This window comes from Vidua chalybeata, chromosome Z (genome assembly GCF_026979565.1).
Source record: "Vidua chalybeata isolate OUT-0048 chromosome Z, bVidCha1 merged haplotype, whole genome shotgun sequence".
NCBI lineage: Eukaryota > Metazoa > Chordata > Aves > Passeriformes > Viduidae > Vidua > Vidua chalybeata.
Genome location: NC_071570.1, coordinates 41,539,493 through 41,555,511, shown reverse-complemented (window position 1 = coordinate 41,555,511; position 16,019 = coordinate 41,539,493). Strand labels below are relative to the sequence as shown.

At 41.8% G+C, this 16,019-nt stretch overlaps 1 protein-coding gene across 1 annotated transcript in view; it reads left to right on the top strand.

Moving 5' to 3' along the window:
- Window positions 1-6,397: 6,397 nt before the first annotated feature.
- The window catches only part of LOC128782167 (phospholipid-transporting ATPase ID-like), an 84,002-nt gene continuing 74,380 nt past the window's right edge, over window positions 6,398-16,019 (top strand). Inside the window, exon 1 of the mRNA XM_053932369.1 lies at window positions 6,398-6,424. The gene's annotated coding sequence lies outside the window, so the exon portion shown is untranslated. The remainder of the gene's footprint in view (window positions 6,425-16,019) is intronic.

Below are 16,019 nucleotides of genomic sequence, written 5' to 3'. Positions count from 1 at the left end.
TGCTGCCTTATTGCAAATATTCTTCATAGAATAGGGTTCTCAGTAAATGGTCAGGCTGAATATTCAACAGCAGACATTTTATTCTTCCCTCAGTTCAGTAGCATCCACTCTCTGGCCCATGTTGTAGGCACCACTGGGAGATTTCTATTGCTGTTATTTCTGACATGTGTGAAGGCATCTTCCCATGACATACTGGTTTCATAATGGTTTAAAGAGTTTAAGGAGTTAACCTCTGCCTAACCCCAGCACCTTCTGACAGGGCTTGTGACAGTGCAAGCACCATCTGATGTGGATTGTGACAGTGCAAGTCTTTGTGAGACACTGTTTTCAACTCAGTGGCTGAAAAGATGTATTAAAAAAAATTAGAAGCCCTTGTGCCTGATTTCTCTGACAATAACTTCAAGCAGACATAAAGACATAACCAGAGCTCACCAGTTGTCACTATGTTATTCAGATATTGCTTTAATGCCAGTGAGTCAGGTCATGGATTCATAGAATGGTTTGGGTTGGAAGGGATCTTAAAGATCATCCTGTTCCAATTCATCTGCCATGGGCAGAAACACCTTCCCCTGTCACTGCAATGGGCTCCCAGCCGGGTAATAATTAGCACTGACTGCATGATTCACAGAAGGCTGATCAATCCTTTATTATATTATATTATATTATATTATATTATATTATATTATATTATATTATATTATATTATATTATATTATATTATATTATATCATTATTAAGAAAACCATCACTTTTATAGACAGTTACGATACACCTGGACATAATCGGTCCTCCAATCCAAACACCATCACCACTGGCTAATTAAGAAACCACCCTTTGGTAAACAAATCTCCATAACACATTCCACATGTTCACAACAACAGGTGCAGCAGGCCAAGATAAGAATTGTTGCTCATTCTTTTCTCTGATCTTCTCACAGCCTTTCCCCAGAAAGGCCTGGGAAGGTTGTCTCTTGTTCTCTGTGGCCAGAGAGCTGCTGCCACATTCCATTAGATCAGGTTGCTCAGAACCCCATCCAGCCTGGCCCTAAACCCTTCCAGAGATTGGGCACCCACAGCTTCTCTGGGCATCTCTGTGTCAGGGCCTCACCACTCTCAGGGTAAACAATTTCTTCCTAATATCTAATACAAGTCTACTCTCTTTCACTTTGAAGCCATTCCCCCTTGTTACTATATGCCCTTGCAAAAAGTCTCTCAATCTTTCTTGCTGGCTCCCTTCAGGTACTGGAAGGCCACAACTAGATCACCCTGAAGCCTCCTCCTCTTTTCCAGGCTGAACAACCCCCACTATCTCAGCCTGTCTATATAGCAGAGATGCTCCAGCCCTCTGATCATCTTAGCAGCCTCCCCTCTGCACTGGCTCCAGCAGGTCCCTGTCCCTCCCATGCTGGAAGCCCAGAGCTGGATGCAGTGCTCCAGGTGGGTCTCAGCAGAGCAGAGCAGAGGGGCAGAATGCCCTCCCTGCCCTGCTGCCCACGGGGCTCTGGATGCAGCCCAGGACACGTTTGGCTCTCTGGGCTGTGAGTGCCATGGCCGGGCCATGTGCAGCCTCTCACCCACAGAACCCCCAAGCCCTCCTGGGCAGGGCTGCTCTGGATCTGTTCATGCCCAGCCTGTGCTGGTACCAGGGGTTACCCTGACCCTGGTGAAGGACCTTGAACTTGGTTTTATTAAACCTTATGATGTTCCCATGGACCCAACCCTCAACCTTATCTAGGTCAAGCTCTTGTGCTTTATGGGAGATGTTCTTAAGCCTCTGAAAGGTCTGTTCCAATCCCTTGTCCCTGTGGGCAGTGTCCTAGGGGGTCTCCCTGAAAAGCTGTAACTCTACTTTCCTAAAGTTCAGGAGCCTAACTTTACCTGACCTTTACCTCCTTACCTGACCACATTCCCCAGGACTAAAACTCCATCAATGCATGGTCACTGTGGCCCAGGCTGCCTCCAATCTTGATGTCCCCAGTTATCTTTTTTGTGTTAGAGACCAACATACCCAGTATCACATCCCCTCTGGTAGGGCTATTACCTGGGTCAAGAAGTTATCCTCCATTCCAGGAGTTTCCTGGATTACCTACAGCTTCCTGTGCTCCTTTCCCAGCAGATGTTGGGCAGGTTGAAGATCCCCAGCATGACTAAAGCCTACAAGTGATGCCTCCTGTAGCTGGAGCAAGAAGGCTTCAGCAACAGGCTCCCCTTGATCAGGACCTGTAGTAAACACCAGTCACAAAGTTCCCTTTGTTTCCTCGGTCCCTGATTCTTACCCACAGGCTTTCAACTTGCTCATGACTGTTCTTCAAAGACAGCTCTTCACACTCAATCCACCTCTGGATGCAGAGGGCAACACACCTGCCTGTCTTTCCTGCCCCATCCTTCTGAACAGCCCGTAGCCATCCATAGTTGCACATGGGATTTGTTCCACCAAGTTTCAGTAATGACAACAAGCTCATAGTTTTCTAACACCACACTGGCTTCCACCACCTCGTGTTGGTTGCCAAGCTGTGTGGTGTAAAAGCACCTCAGCTGGGCTGCCAGCTGTGTCACCTTCCCAGGGCAATACCCTTTAATTCCTGTGAGATAATTTCCTGGTGTTTAAGTGGAATATAGTAAGGGAAATGATCCAATAAAAATGCAATATTTTCTTTTTTTTCCAAATCAGCTTCCAGTCTGTAGATGGGGGCAAAGAGGAGCTTCCGGCAGTGGGTTTTGTGTTAAAGTGGATGTCCCAGGAAACTGCCCTGATGGTTTCTAGGAACCTCTCTCTGTTTGCAGGAAGACCTGTGCCAAACTAGTCTGAGGTTTGGTGTCCCTAAATCAAAGTATCCATTTCTCCTCTCATCCAACAAATACACATTCTTGAGACTCAGTTATGTATATTTGATGACCTGTATGGTCTTTGTGGCCGGCCTGCATGACAAGAACTAGTGAAGGAAATAGGGATAGTCCTTGCCCAAAATGTTGAATGAAATTGTGTGGTTGATGAATGCATCTGTTTTTCAGGACGTGTTCTTTCATTAGATTTTATCCTTCCTTTTGGAAATGTAGAAGGGCTAAACCCAAATACATGCTGTTTCATCTGTCAGTTGAAACAAAAAGTTTTAAATCTAACAGCAAAATGCTATTAGACAAACATTCCTGATAAGAATTTTGAGATAAAATTGGGAACATATTGGTAATTTATTCACCATAGACGTGTTTAAAGAAACAACAATATTCACACATTTATATACACTATAACACCCAAGATTTTTTTATAAACACTCCCAAAAGTCTGCCCAATTTATTGCATCATGATACAGGTGTTTAGTTTCTTTTAACTACCAGAATATTTCATCTGTCTTTGTTGAATGAATAACCCTAGCTTTATCCAGCCAAACAGTGCTTTATTAAATTCTCTGTCCTGGTTAGACCATTACCATTTATTTGGTTTCTGAGGTGTCTAAGTCTATGAAGTGTGTCCCTTACTGCACCTGCAATGTATTAATCAAGTTTTCTGGGGTGTATAGACCTTTAACTCCTTAACTCTCTCAAGATATCTTTCTTGTTCTATGACATCTAATTAATGTGTAGTTATATGATAACCATTAAACAATTCTTTATTGAATTTTGTTCTTCAGCTATTGATTAAGTTCTCTATGGGGTATAGATCCATGGAGTTCCTTTCTGCAGGTGCAGTGAAGTAATTTCCCAGGGTTTTTTACTGACACTCAGCCAACACAGATTTAAATCAAAACCAGCTAAAATTACGGTCAAACATTCCTTAACTAATTAAACATTGCACATCACAAAATTTTTAAAGAGTCACAAAACTCCTGGCTAACTAAGATACAACTCCCTGTCACAGTGTCATTCTAAACTTTCTTATCCCCGGATGTCTGGTGTGTTTATTGCTGGCAGGACGAGCATCCATAAGAAATGCACAGAGAGGTCTGTGACAGGTCTGTGCCTCTTTCCTAGCACATGACAGCTGCAGCAGGAAGCCACAGCACAGCAGGATATTTCTAAGGTAGAAACCGAGGGTGAAGAAACTCCCTCAGTAGCTCTGAACAAACAGAAATTCACAGAGCATGAGAAAAAGGGGTTATTGGTGCGACCCACAGACCACAAGATGGGAGAAAGCAGAAATGCTCCCAAAAACCGTTGTATTTTGCAAAGGGGACAACAACTTTTGAAAGAACTGCTCTGGAAGAAATCTTCTGGAAGAGTGCTGAGGGTCATTAAGAGAAGAGTAGATCTTGTAAGCAGCTCTTGCAACATGGCTTTTTATCAAGCAGCAGCATGTCTTTCTTTTTGCCTTAAAAATTGCATCATTCTTAAACAGTAGCTTTTAAACTCCAAATGAAGGGAGTTCTCATGCAACAAAAGCATTAATCTAAAGCTGAACTCTCAGCTCCAAATTGTTAACCATTGTTAATTTGAAATTATTTTTACTTTAGTGACCAACACAGCACAGACAGGAAAGAATTGTAATTTCGTGTATCCTCCAAGACTAATTCTGAGTGCTACATAAAAGTCTTCCTATCAGCTCGCTGACTCACAACTGCAGTGCTTGGAGGCAAAATGCTAACAGGTGAGGCTGTCAGATTTCCAGTTCATTCTGTGGCACCTTTTTCCCTTAAGAAGACATTCTGTTTCAATAATAGTATCATGATACAATACAATAAGTGGAAACTCAACAGAAAAGGAGCTTATTCCTTTGTTCCTAAAAGAAATGTGATTATTGCCATTTTGGGGAGAAAAAAAAAAGTGTGCTTAACAGGACTTTGGGACAGCCTCTGCCTTTGTTACATGAAAGAGACTTAGGAATTCTCATGTTCTGAGGCATCACTTGTGTGTCTCTCTAAATACCTTGTAGTTGGCAATGTCTCCTGTTTGGCCTCTTGATGAAGTGAAGAATTGTTATTCCCTTTTATGAATAAGGAAAGATAAGAACAGCAGCAGCATTTATTGACACATCTTGGATCTCTCATAGATGTGAGAGGGGATTTGAGTCTCATTTCAGGGTTGCCTGGGCTGTTATCCTTCCTTCTTTAGGTCGTGTCCACATGACACTTTAGTCATAACCATGACCCATTATCTACTGGGCGATCTTTAAATAAAATTGTAAGCTTTCACTGCTTTGTTTGCAATCCTGTCTGCTGCTCTGAAACTAAAGAATAGACTTAGTTTGAAAAAGGCTGCAGGAAATAGTGGTACTGATGAATCTCTTTTCATTAACCAAGAATAGACAGAACAAGAATGTCTCGAACAGATAAGGTGGTTAAGGAGGTGTGAATTACCTTTTAGAAAGGCTTCTGATTCAATGATTTAGCATATTGCAAAGAATGTTTAAAAAAGAAAAATAAGTTTATTTGAAAAAAATCTTTATCTATTTAAACCTGACACTATTTTGGAATTTTTCAGGCAGAAGGTGTCATTAAACCTAAAAGTAGATGGCAAAAAGACCTTAAAGGAGCAAATCAAAGCTTGTGAATTAGCACTGGAAATCTGCATTATCAAAATGCAGGAAGGCATGCAATACTGGTGTTGCAGATAAACGTCATTACTTAGACAATTTAATTTTATTGCAAGTTTTCATATTACACCCTATCACCCTTGTACTTAGGTGGCTTTTTTAGATTAGTTCTGTCTCTATCTCAGATTTATCTTTGTAAACGTTTTATTTATTCTGAAGAGGGCACTGAAACAAAAAACTATGTCAAAAGCTGAACCTACATGTTTTTTTCTCATAACCATGGAATCCAGAAACATGAATCAGGATCCTGTAGTACTTGGCAGCATACACTCCTCAAACAAGCAACTATCCCACAGAAGTTGCATACATTTTATAGGTCCTTATGGGAGGCAGTGAAATGTCTGACCTGTATGAAAGAATATATTTTGTGGCTGAAATTCTCCGAGTGCTGTCCAAGAAGACAAATCTGCCAACTGCCAAAAGTTGAGCTCAAGGTCTCACCGTTGCCTTAGCTGCAAGCAGGGTGCACCACTGGGTTTTCAGGCTGTATTTCTCTCAGATGAAATCCAGAGTCCTGCCTATGGTATATAAACCTTTGTAATACCTGGTGTCACACCCGAGTCCAAGGATCACTTGGTTTTTATTTACTCAGTACTACACGGTGCCACGTTCCACCCACAGCCTCGGGAACTTTGCCTTTCCCCTGGCAGTCCTTGTCGAGGACACGGAATGCACTGAGACATTCTGTAACTCCTGGATCAAGCTCAGCGTGCCCCTGCATGGGTTTGCATCCCAGGAAGTGTGGTGTTCCCTTGCCAGCCTCACCTCCCAGCTGGGGAGAAGCCTGCATCCAGGGAGCTTAAAACAAACTGTGGCTCTTCGCAAGGTGCTGAAAACAATCCCTTCTGTTTGTTGTGACCAACAGCTCCAAGTTGAACACAAGACACAGAACAGCCAGGTAGGACAAATTCTTTATTTCTTCTCCTAAGAGAAAAATGTAAAAACTTGCACAGAAGCCTAGACTTCAGCTTTTGTTTTTTTTTTTTGTTTTGTTTTGTTTTGTTTTTTTTTGTTTTGTTGTCTTTTCTTTTCTTTTCTTTTCTTTTCTTTTCTTTTCTTTTCTTTTCTTTTCTTTTCTTTTCTTTTCTTTTCTTTTCTTTTCTTTTCTTTTCTTTTCTTTTCTTTTCTTTTCTTTTCTTTTCTTTTCTTTTCTTTTCTTTCTTTTCTTTTCTTTTCTTTTCTTTTCTTTTCTTTTCTTTTCTTTTCTTTTCTTTTCTTTTCTTTTCTTTTCTTTTCTTTTCTTTTCTTTTCCATACTGAATTATTACTCCATCTGTGAATGCTGCTTCTCAATAATGAGACTGGTGTAAAAGTTTTCTGTTTGTAGTGCTAGGCCCAGTGTGTCAGCAACACTCAAAGCTAGAGCAAGCTGGGACCACTGCAGTGTGGCTTTGGTAAAGCTCTCCAAAGTCGGTAGGAAAGCACATGTTCATTTACTGGCTTTGGATCCAGGCCCCTCTTCTCTCTTTTCGTAAATTTCTGAAGGGAGAGGTGGGCTTCACCTTCTCTGTGAAGGGTGCTCTGAGTTGTCCCTATCATCATTATTGGCAATTGCATTTTAATTTAACAATAAAGACATGAAACACAGGCCTCCATCATGAAGTGGTTTGCATTGGAACTGACTGTCTCTGGAGGGGATGTTCTCTCTCTCTCAAACTGGTAGATGGGCCAATTAGGAAGTTGTTTTCTGGCCTGTGTGTGCTAAGTGATAAATGGTGTCACTGCCTTTAAAACTGGAGGGTATGAGACTGGGATGAAGCATTCACACCACTTGTTTAAGATCCTTATATAGAAATCACAGCATTAGGTTTCTCCTGGACAGTCTTTTCTTAGCATAGTTATTTTTGTTTCATTAAGCCAGTATGTGACACATTGCAAAGTCAACTCGTGGATACCCGAAGACTTTGCAAAGTTTTTCCTAGAGGTAACACATCCAGCATATCTTCTGCACTACTGAGAAAAATCACCCCTTTCCCCCAAATCCTTGCTCATCTGATATACTAAGTCCTCCAATGTTTCCTCACATTTTGTGGGGAACTATTTCAAGGGCACTATTTTGACTATCATCCCAGGAGAAAGATACTTTAGCATGTATTGAAGAAGGATTTTCATCACAAAGCACTGCTCTTTTCTCTCTGCCCATAATTATTCAGGTATCCTGGCACTGTCAAGAAAAGTCCCATGTCAGCCAGAAGGAGAGTTTGCTAAATGAGGCCATAGGGGAAGGAATCTTTTTGTTTTAGGTAAAGCAAATTTGCAGTGATACCTAACTCTGCAAATATTAAATTACTTCAAAAACAGTATTGGAAGCAAAGGTGATTATCACAGGCACTCTCGTTATTTCTCAGCATTAACTTGGTTGTAAAGCATCAGAGGAAGGTAGCACTTCAATTCACAGTACTGAAGTAACTGTTTACTTCCTTTTTGGTGGATGGCTTATTTTTCTTAGTGATAAAAGCTCCCTGTGGATCTCTATTTAGTCAAATGTGTGACTTACTGCACTTTAGCTCTGGTTTTAGGTGTTGGTTTATTCATGATATACACACAATTTTGCATTACTGAAAGTTATTATTATAGGCTTAACCAAAACAAAAATCACTGGAAGGAAGGAAACAAAGACCTAGGCTAATTTGCTGGTATCGCAGTAAATCATGCTATAGTGTTTGGTAACACTATAGCTCTCTTCAAATCAGCCAGGAAACCACGCTCACAGCTTCACTGGGAATAGTTCGTCTCTATCAGAGAAGACAGATCCCTGGTTATGACCAGGCTGTCTGTGTCAGAGGGGCACCCTGGACTCCCTTCCACACAGTTAGATTGGCAGTGTTTAGTCTGGGTATCTGCTCTACAGTCTGTAGACCTATACCTAATCTATATGTATATTTAAATATTTAAAGGTGATTTTCAAAATTTAAAGGTGGAATGTTCTGATTTTGCTTCCAATGCCATACTCTAAGCAGGAGCAATGAAAGGGTTGCAGACAGGGCCGTGATCCATAGATAAATAAGACCCCTTTTCCCTTCCCCTGACTCACTCCAGGGGCCTGTGCAGCTCCCTGCCTGCCTCCATAGGTGATGCAGTGTTACTCTTGAATCCATTACTTCCTTCCTGCTCCGTTGTTCCACTGAGTCTGAGTTTATTGGAATGTGCAGCTACTGCAGGTTGCAGTTTCAATGGGAACCTGGTTTACCCATAAGTTTAATATTTTAGACCTCCACTTGCTTTCCCCTGCTCTTCAGTAAGAGCTGCAGTGTGCAATTTATACTCTTGTTGTCTTGTGAAATGCTGCTAATGCATTCCCTACCTGCAATTTCACTTCTTGGACAAACAAGACATTGTTTATTTTCCCATCTTAAAAGTACCGAGTTGCCTTTACAAGAGTACAAAAGGTACAGGTGTGAGGGGAGTCAGAACAATAGTTTTGCTTAATTTATGCATGTTTGCAAGAGAGTGATGTCTTGCATTCCAATTAGGATTGCTCTCCCTTTTCTTCTAGACCCCTCCACCCTTCCAGCCATGTCCTCTGAGTGTTTTTCCCCCGAGGGCTCTGTCTTTGCACTGGCTGGGATGGCTATATCCTAAAGGCTGTTCCCCCAGAGCAAGCTACCCAGATACACCCTGAAGTGCATCTCTTCCTGAGCTGCTGAATTTGTAGGAGCTGTTATGTGAACATAAACTGAGTCTAATGCTGATTTATATTTATTTATTTGTGAGACTGCAAACCATAACTACTCCAATTACCATCCCCTCCAGCTCTACCTGCTGCAAGATCAATTGATGCCTCAATGCCTGTGTCAGACTTCTCAGGTACCTTTCAGGAACCTCCAGGCTCCATTACTTGCAAACACACAGGCATCCCACATTAAATTCACTGGTTTCCAGTGCTTTTCCTTACTACTATATCCATCAAGCAATTGGGTTTGTCTTTAAAGTTATTTCTAATTCTAGGGCTATTTCTCTTCATTCTGGTTCACTCCTAAAGTGAATTCTTTTGCCTCTGCTGCCTGGCCTTCACAGCTCCATAAATGCATTCCTTTGTTCTTTCTTCCCCTTTATGTGATGTAAGAGCCTGCATGGAGCCCTCTTCTTGTTTCATTAACAAGCAAAAGACCTGAAACAAAAACCAAAAACCTGAACAAAGTTGTAGAACACTTGCAAGATCAGCTGCTGAAACAAGTTTCCAAGAAACCAATCATCCCAAAACTTTCTACTACATCAGATATTGATTAATGAATCAATATACACTTTGATCTATTTAAATTTCATGCCTCACTGGCATGATTGTCTCATGTCCCAGGCATTTTTGGGAGTCTCAAGGTATAGCTGTGTGAAGCACAACTTCACCACACGCTAGAGAGATTTTCCAGCTACAGCTGGACACCAGACATTACTTTTGACTTCGTGTGCTTGCCAGAGATTGTCATTCTCTGGATTGTCACCAGTTTCATTTCTGATCAACCTTTGCAGAAAAGTTGTACTGCAGGTCGACTGTCCAGGCAAATGTGCTTTTCTTTATTTGGTTTACAAACAGCATTTTTTCTCAGCATTTTTATTGCTGGACTAGCGTAAATACACTCTTCACAAATATGCTCTGCAAACTCACTTGGGACGCTGCCTTTGACTATTCCCTTTGTATTTAATGCTGGGGTTTTTTTTCTCCTATGGCCAAAACAGCAAATTCTGATTGTAGGAAAAAATTCAAGTCCTTGCCTGGGCAGATACCACCTGTTAAGCAGATGGCATCCAAAGAAACACTCAGACCTGTCTGACCTGTTTACATCTCTGTACCACTCTCATCCCCAGAGCTAATCCAATCGTGCTTTTCTAAGAGAAATTATGACTTTCATTTACTGACACAAAGCATTTATTCTATTCTGATTACACCATCATTACAAAGTCTTTAGGGATTACATGTGTTTTCTAGTACTTGCCTTCATCCAGGGAACTTGGCCAGATACTAAAAGTCCTTAGAAGACATTTCTGCTTAACTCAAGACCTGTGAATATTTGCTGTCAAACCAGCCTAAGCAGTTACATGGGCAGCTGGGCACAGGGTTTACCAGAAGCCTCGTGTGCAACTGGGCCACAGGCAGAGCATTGCAGAGCTCTGCTTTTGAGATGTGACACATCTGGAATGAGGAACATGTTGTCTTTGCCAAGATTCAAGGTTATAATCATAGAATAGTTTAGACTGGAAGGGACGGTAAAATAATTTCTTTGCAGGCCCCCTACCATGGGCAGGCACAACTTCCACCAGACCAGGTTGTTAAAAGCTCCATCCAGCCTGGCTTTGAACACTTCCAGGGATGGGACATCCACAGCTTCGCTGGGCAACCTGTGCTAGTGTCTTACCACTCTCACAGTAATAATTCTTCCTAATATCTAATCTAAACGTACTCTCTTTCAACATAAAGCCATTCCCACTTGTTCTATCACTGCATGATTTTGTCTAAAGTCCCTCTCCAGTGTTCTTGTAGGTTCCCTTTACATGTTAAGAGGCTGCTAAGAAAGTTAAAATGCAGATTTGGAAATAATGGAACACAGCACAAAATGAACCTAAAATAACAAAACACACCCCGGAGATTTTGCTTAAGAGCACAGTTTCTCATTGTCTGCACTAATTCTCATACAGTTTTCACCTCTCTTTCTATTATTTTAAACTGGGATATCCTGTGATTATCTAAAGATTATCTATCTCCTTGTGGGGAGGAGGCACCAAAAATGGTTGAGTTTTTATGCTTCAGTGCCACACCAAGATAAAAGGCCGTGGGTTTTGTGGATTTTTTTACTTCCTTATTAAGAAAACTACTTTCCTTATTTCTCCTGACTAGGCATTTGGTGCTGCACAGTACTGTTGAAACCATATTTCATTCCCTTTAGCCTCAGAGTCTTTTGATAATGTGGGGTTTTTTTTTGTTGTGTATCTTCATTAGCACATTAACAGTTTGAGGCGGTGTGTCATTGCCTTCTGGAGATAGACCACCAAAACCTTGATTACTCTATCAGAAACAGGAAATGTTGTCCCTCCTCATGAGACCCACAACTTATTCAACCCTTAAGCAGCACATGAAAATCAGAAGTGGTATGACAAACAGTAACACTCAGAATAGGGTGTTTAAATACCTACCTCACTCACTCCCTTTTCATGTATCTCCTTGTTTTTAAAGGGACCTTCTGTAATACTGCATCATATCCCAACACAAGAAATGGCAGTGATTAACCTCAAATGAGTTACACACCCAAAATCCTTGTGGCTGTGTGCACTGCACATTTCTCACTGGCTTAGCTGCTGATGTCTTTGGGTTCTCCTGAACTGCTGTGTGAAGAGCATGTCCTCCTTAATGCTGCCATCACATCCTGAAGGCCCCAGGCACCCATCAGGTTGTTCCTCTCCTTCATAAGGCTGCAGAGGGATTCACATGTACAACTTCTATCTCAGTTAACAGGAATTCACTGCCTAAGCACAAACTGCCTATGTGCACGGACATGGGAGTAATACATGTCTTTGCTCTCAGCCAAGCAAGCACAAAGGAACATGCACTTCTGTTAAATACCTGGAGAACAGATGCAGGAACAATATAACATAAATTAAACTTGCACTGAATAAAAGCAAAGGCTTGCAGTGCTGGGATCTGGCATGTGTTGTGGCCATGCTGGCACAGCTGTGGATATATATGGCTTATTTACTGCCAAGGTGGTGCTGCAATTGAAGTGCAAACTATTGATTAAAATGTCATGCAGTTTTGTTGGGGAAATATCCAGGGAAATAAATTGTTTTGTGCTTATTTATGTCATATTGTGTTAGCAGAGATATTTTAGATCTTTGCTTAATTACCAGCAGTTTCATGTTCCAGAGGGGAACCAAGTTCTCTCTTGTCAATATATTAGTTCCCTGGGCCTTTTATATGATGGCTACTTTTATATGATGGCTATTTTTTTTCCAGAGCATCCTCCTTTGCAACCAGGCAGGGGCTCCCTTGTTCTTCTCAAAGTTCACAGAACTTGAGTTCTGACAGGTCAAGAAGCTAACTCAGTCCCAGTCATTAGCACTACAAATTATTGTAGCACTTCAGTATTATACTCCTCTGTGCTCACATCTCCTTTTGGGATCATGGCTCAATGGAATGCTGGTCCTGCTGCACATCCCTAAAATGAACATCAGCTGGTCACCCTCAAGGCCCTCTGATCTCTCTGAAGTAGTCTAGCTTATCAAAATCTAGCCATCAAAAACTATAATAACATAATAAAGACCTAATTATAGAATTGTATAATTATTTGGTTTGAAGGGACCTTAAAGATCATCTTAGCTCCAACCCCCTGTCATGGACAGAGCATGTTCCACCACGTTAATCTAGCCAAGCCTTGAACACGTAACTCAGTAAATAATACTACAAAAAATAAAAAAGATAATTTGATACTAGGAGTAATTTTGTGGGAGGCAGCAAGTCACCTCCATGTTTTTCTTGGTAGGATAGATATAATTGTAACTTGGAAAAGACACAGTAGAAATATACATGCATACAATATGTTCAACTTGGAATAATGGTTAAAATGCTTATGGGCATAATGGATATGACATGCTATTTACAGGAATTCTCTCAGAATATCACTAAGTCTTTCATGGAACAGATAACTGATCTTTAGAGCAAAATGTAATGAAACCATGAAGAACTTAAAGAAATAAATCCAAGATCTCTTAGTTGATATTGTACAGAATGCAGAAGCCATCTATTCCATGCAGATCTAGGGACTTCCCATCCTTTCCACCTATACCTAGTGCAGAAAAGTGTGGAAGATTGTGGGAAGTCTCTGTAAAATGTGAAGGCTTGGCATGGCTTGGATTTCCTCTGTGTATTCAACCAGAGGGTCCCACTGAGGGTTATCCTAATTCCTCAGTGATTTGAGCTGGGTTTTTTGATGAGTATCTGAGGAGTAGGCAAGTGACAGCGTCTGAAGTGCCACCACACATGGCATATGTGTTTGTGGCAGCTGCTGCCTTGCCAATAGCAGCCATGGGCCTTGTGCAACACCCCTGTTACAAAGGGCACTCTCCTCAGGGGCTCTAACGAGCTGGGTTGCCACTTTGCCCTCAGCTATTGATTTTTTTTTCTATTCACATTCCTGTGATTAGATTTAACAAGCTCTCCAAGGCATCCCCCTGGGATTCCCCTAGTGATGATTAGGAAATACGTGTTAAATGCAGTGTGGACACCTCTGGGGTTTGTTACACTAGCTGATTAATCCTCTGCTTTGCCGGTGCAGCTGGGCACATGCAGTGTCATGGGCAAAGGCAGAGACACAGATTTTTATTGTGGGAATGTAATACTGAGAAAGGAGGATCTCCATCATCTCCCACCAATATCTATCTGTGTCCATCAAACCATTCAGCTTCTCACAGGATCACAGAGAATATTTCAGGTACCCAGGAGACATGTCTCCTTGCAGCAGCATCTTCCCTCCCAGAGCAGTGAAATTTTTGGCTGGGAGGGAGTTTGTAAACACAAGATCCCAAATCTGGTGGGGACTGGACTCAGAAATAAAGTAGCCTTGGGCCTTGTTCCCTGCAGAACTGATTTTCTTCTGCACTTTTTTCTGCTCTTCAGTGTAATCTGAGCATCTGAACCCCTGGTTTTTCAACCAAAAGGCTTTGCTTCATCTCCTAAGGGCTGCAAAGGTAACACCTGAGAGACATTATTTCAATTTCTGTTTTAAAACATCACATTTGCAGGGGTTGATGCCAAGAAGATGAGATCAACCGTTGCCAGAACAAGATGTTGCTTTATTTTTAAAGACAAGAGTCTGGGCTTTTTTTTTTTTTTTTTTTTTTTTTCTCATTATTTTCCTTAGCTGGCCATTGTTTGTTAAGGGCTTGGAATACTGGGCAAGGGGTGTTGGAGAAAAGGCATCTCTAGCCACACACTCATCCTTCCCTGCTGAAGGTAAGTGGCACACTACCATATCCTGATCAGTATGACTCAGTTTATTCCATATATACTCACAGAAGCTATTTTCTGACCATTTCCATGTGGTATGTACTGGGACAGCTCACAGCTTCTGGAGTAACTGGTGAAGTATTGGAATACTTCTGTATGAATCTGCAGTGCTAGAGCTGCACCTCAGATTATATCCAGAGAGATGGATGCAGAGGTAGGAATCCAGAGCATCCCTTCAAACTGGGTTAATCTGGAATTCCTTGGAGGAGTAGTAACATGACTTGAGCAGAGGAGCTCCCAAAAAGCAAGGACAGCCCTAGAACAACTGGTCACTTCATGACATTACCTTCCTCTCCTATTTAATTTTCCACTCACAGGCAGGTCATGACAACAAGAACATGTGGGATTTAGTTTTCCCTTCCTCTGCAGAGTTGCAGTGTGCATTCTACCAGTAGGATGCTCCACAGGCATCAAGGACACTGACACTTTACGTGTGATACAGTGTATTTTGGAACACTTGGTCTTTTGTTATTCACCTTATGATTGTGCTAGTGTTTCCTGGACTACAGCAATTTACGACTTGGATGTTCTCCTTACAGTCTATTTTTAAAACATTTCTCTCATAGCCAAGGAGTGGACAATAATGTCCTGGTTTTTTCCTTTCAGTCCTGTATTTCTCATGCATCCTACTCTGACTTTTGACAAGAAGAGGATACAGGAAGTCTTTCGTTGGAAAGCCATCTGACCCCTTGGACCCATTGCAGATGCTCATAATAACAGATGTTTCAGGTGTCCTCACAGTGAAGTGGGCTACTTATCCCTGCCCTACTCAAGGAGCTCCTTACTGGTCAGGACTAGTGGGGAAAGTTGGGACAGGGGAGGCATAGGTTGTGGGAGGTGATTCAGTCATCTAAAGCTAACCCTTGGGGGTTTGTGAGGAAGGCCTCCACAGCCACGTAGAAAGGTTTTTTCTGGAACAGTGACTGGCATGGTTAGGAACTGAGGAATGCACTTGTGCTGTTCTGGGAGATGAAGATGAGGTTGGGTGGGTGGAAGTGATCCCTGGAGATTACATCAGCTCTGGGCTTAGGGGATGAGCCCAGCATGGCTCATCAGAGAGTGGTACCATCACTCATCTGCAGAGTGGTACCAGCCATGGCAGAGCAGGTCAAGCTTCAAACCTTGCAGTTCAGGAGTGGCAGACTGCAGTTATAAGAGAGTAAGGGAAAGCAAAGACCATGAGTGCTCCTTTTGAAATACATTGGATCATTGGGAAAGCATCAAGATGAGCATCAGTAATTTTAAAAATTGCATATCATGGGGAGAGATTCTCTCAAGGACTGGCAATTGGTTTAAATCTACATTGTGGGATGCTACAGGGTGTGCTTCTCTTGTTTCTCTCTTATGCTCTAGTTCGCCCCAGTTACTCAAGGGCATATTAAGACATTCAAAAGGTTACTAGGTCACCAGACATGTTTGGGTTCTGGGTGCTCCTGACATGATCCTCTGCTCTGCTCTGCTCTGTCAGCTTTGCTGTTTGGAAGAAGACCAAATCTAATCTG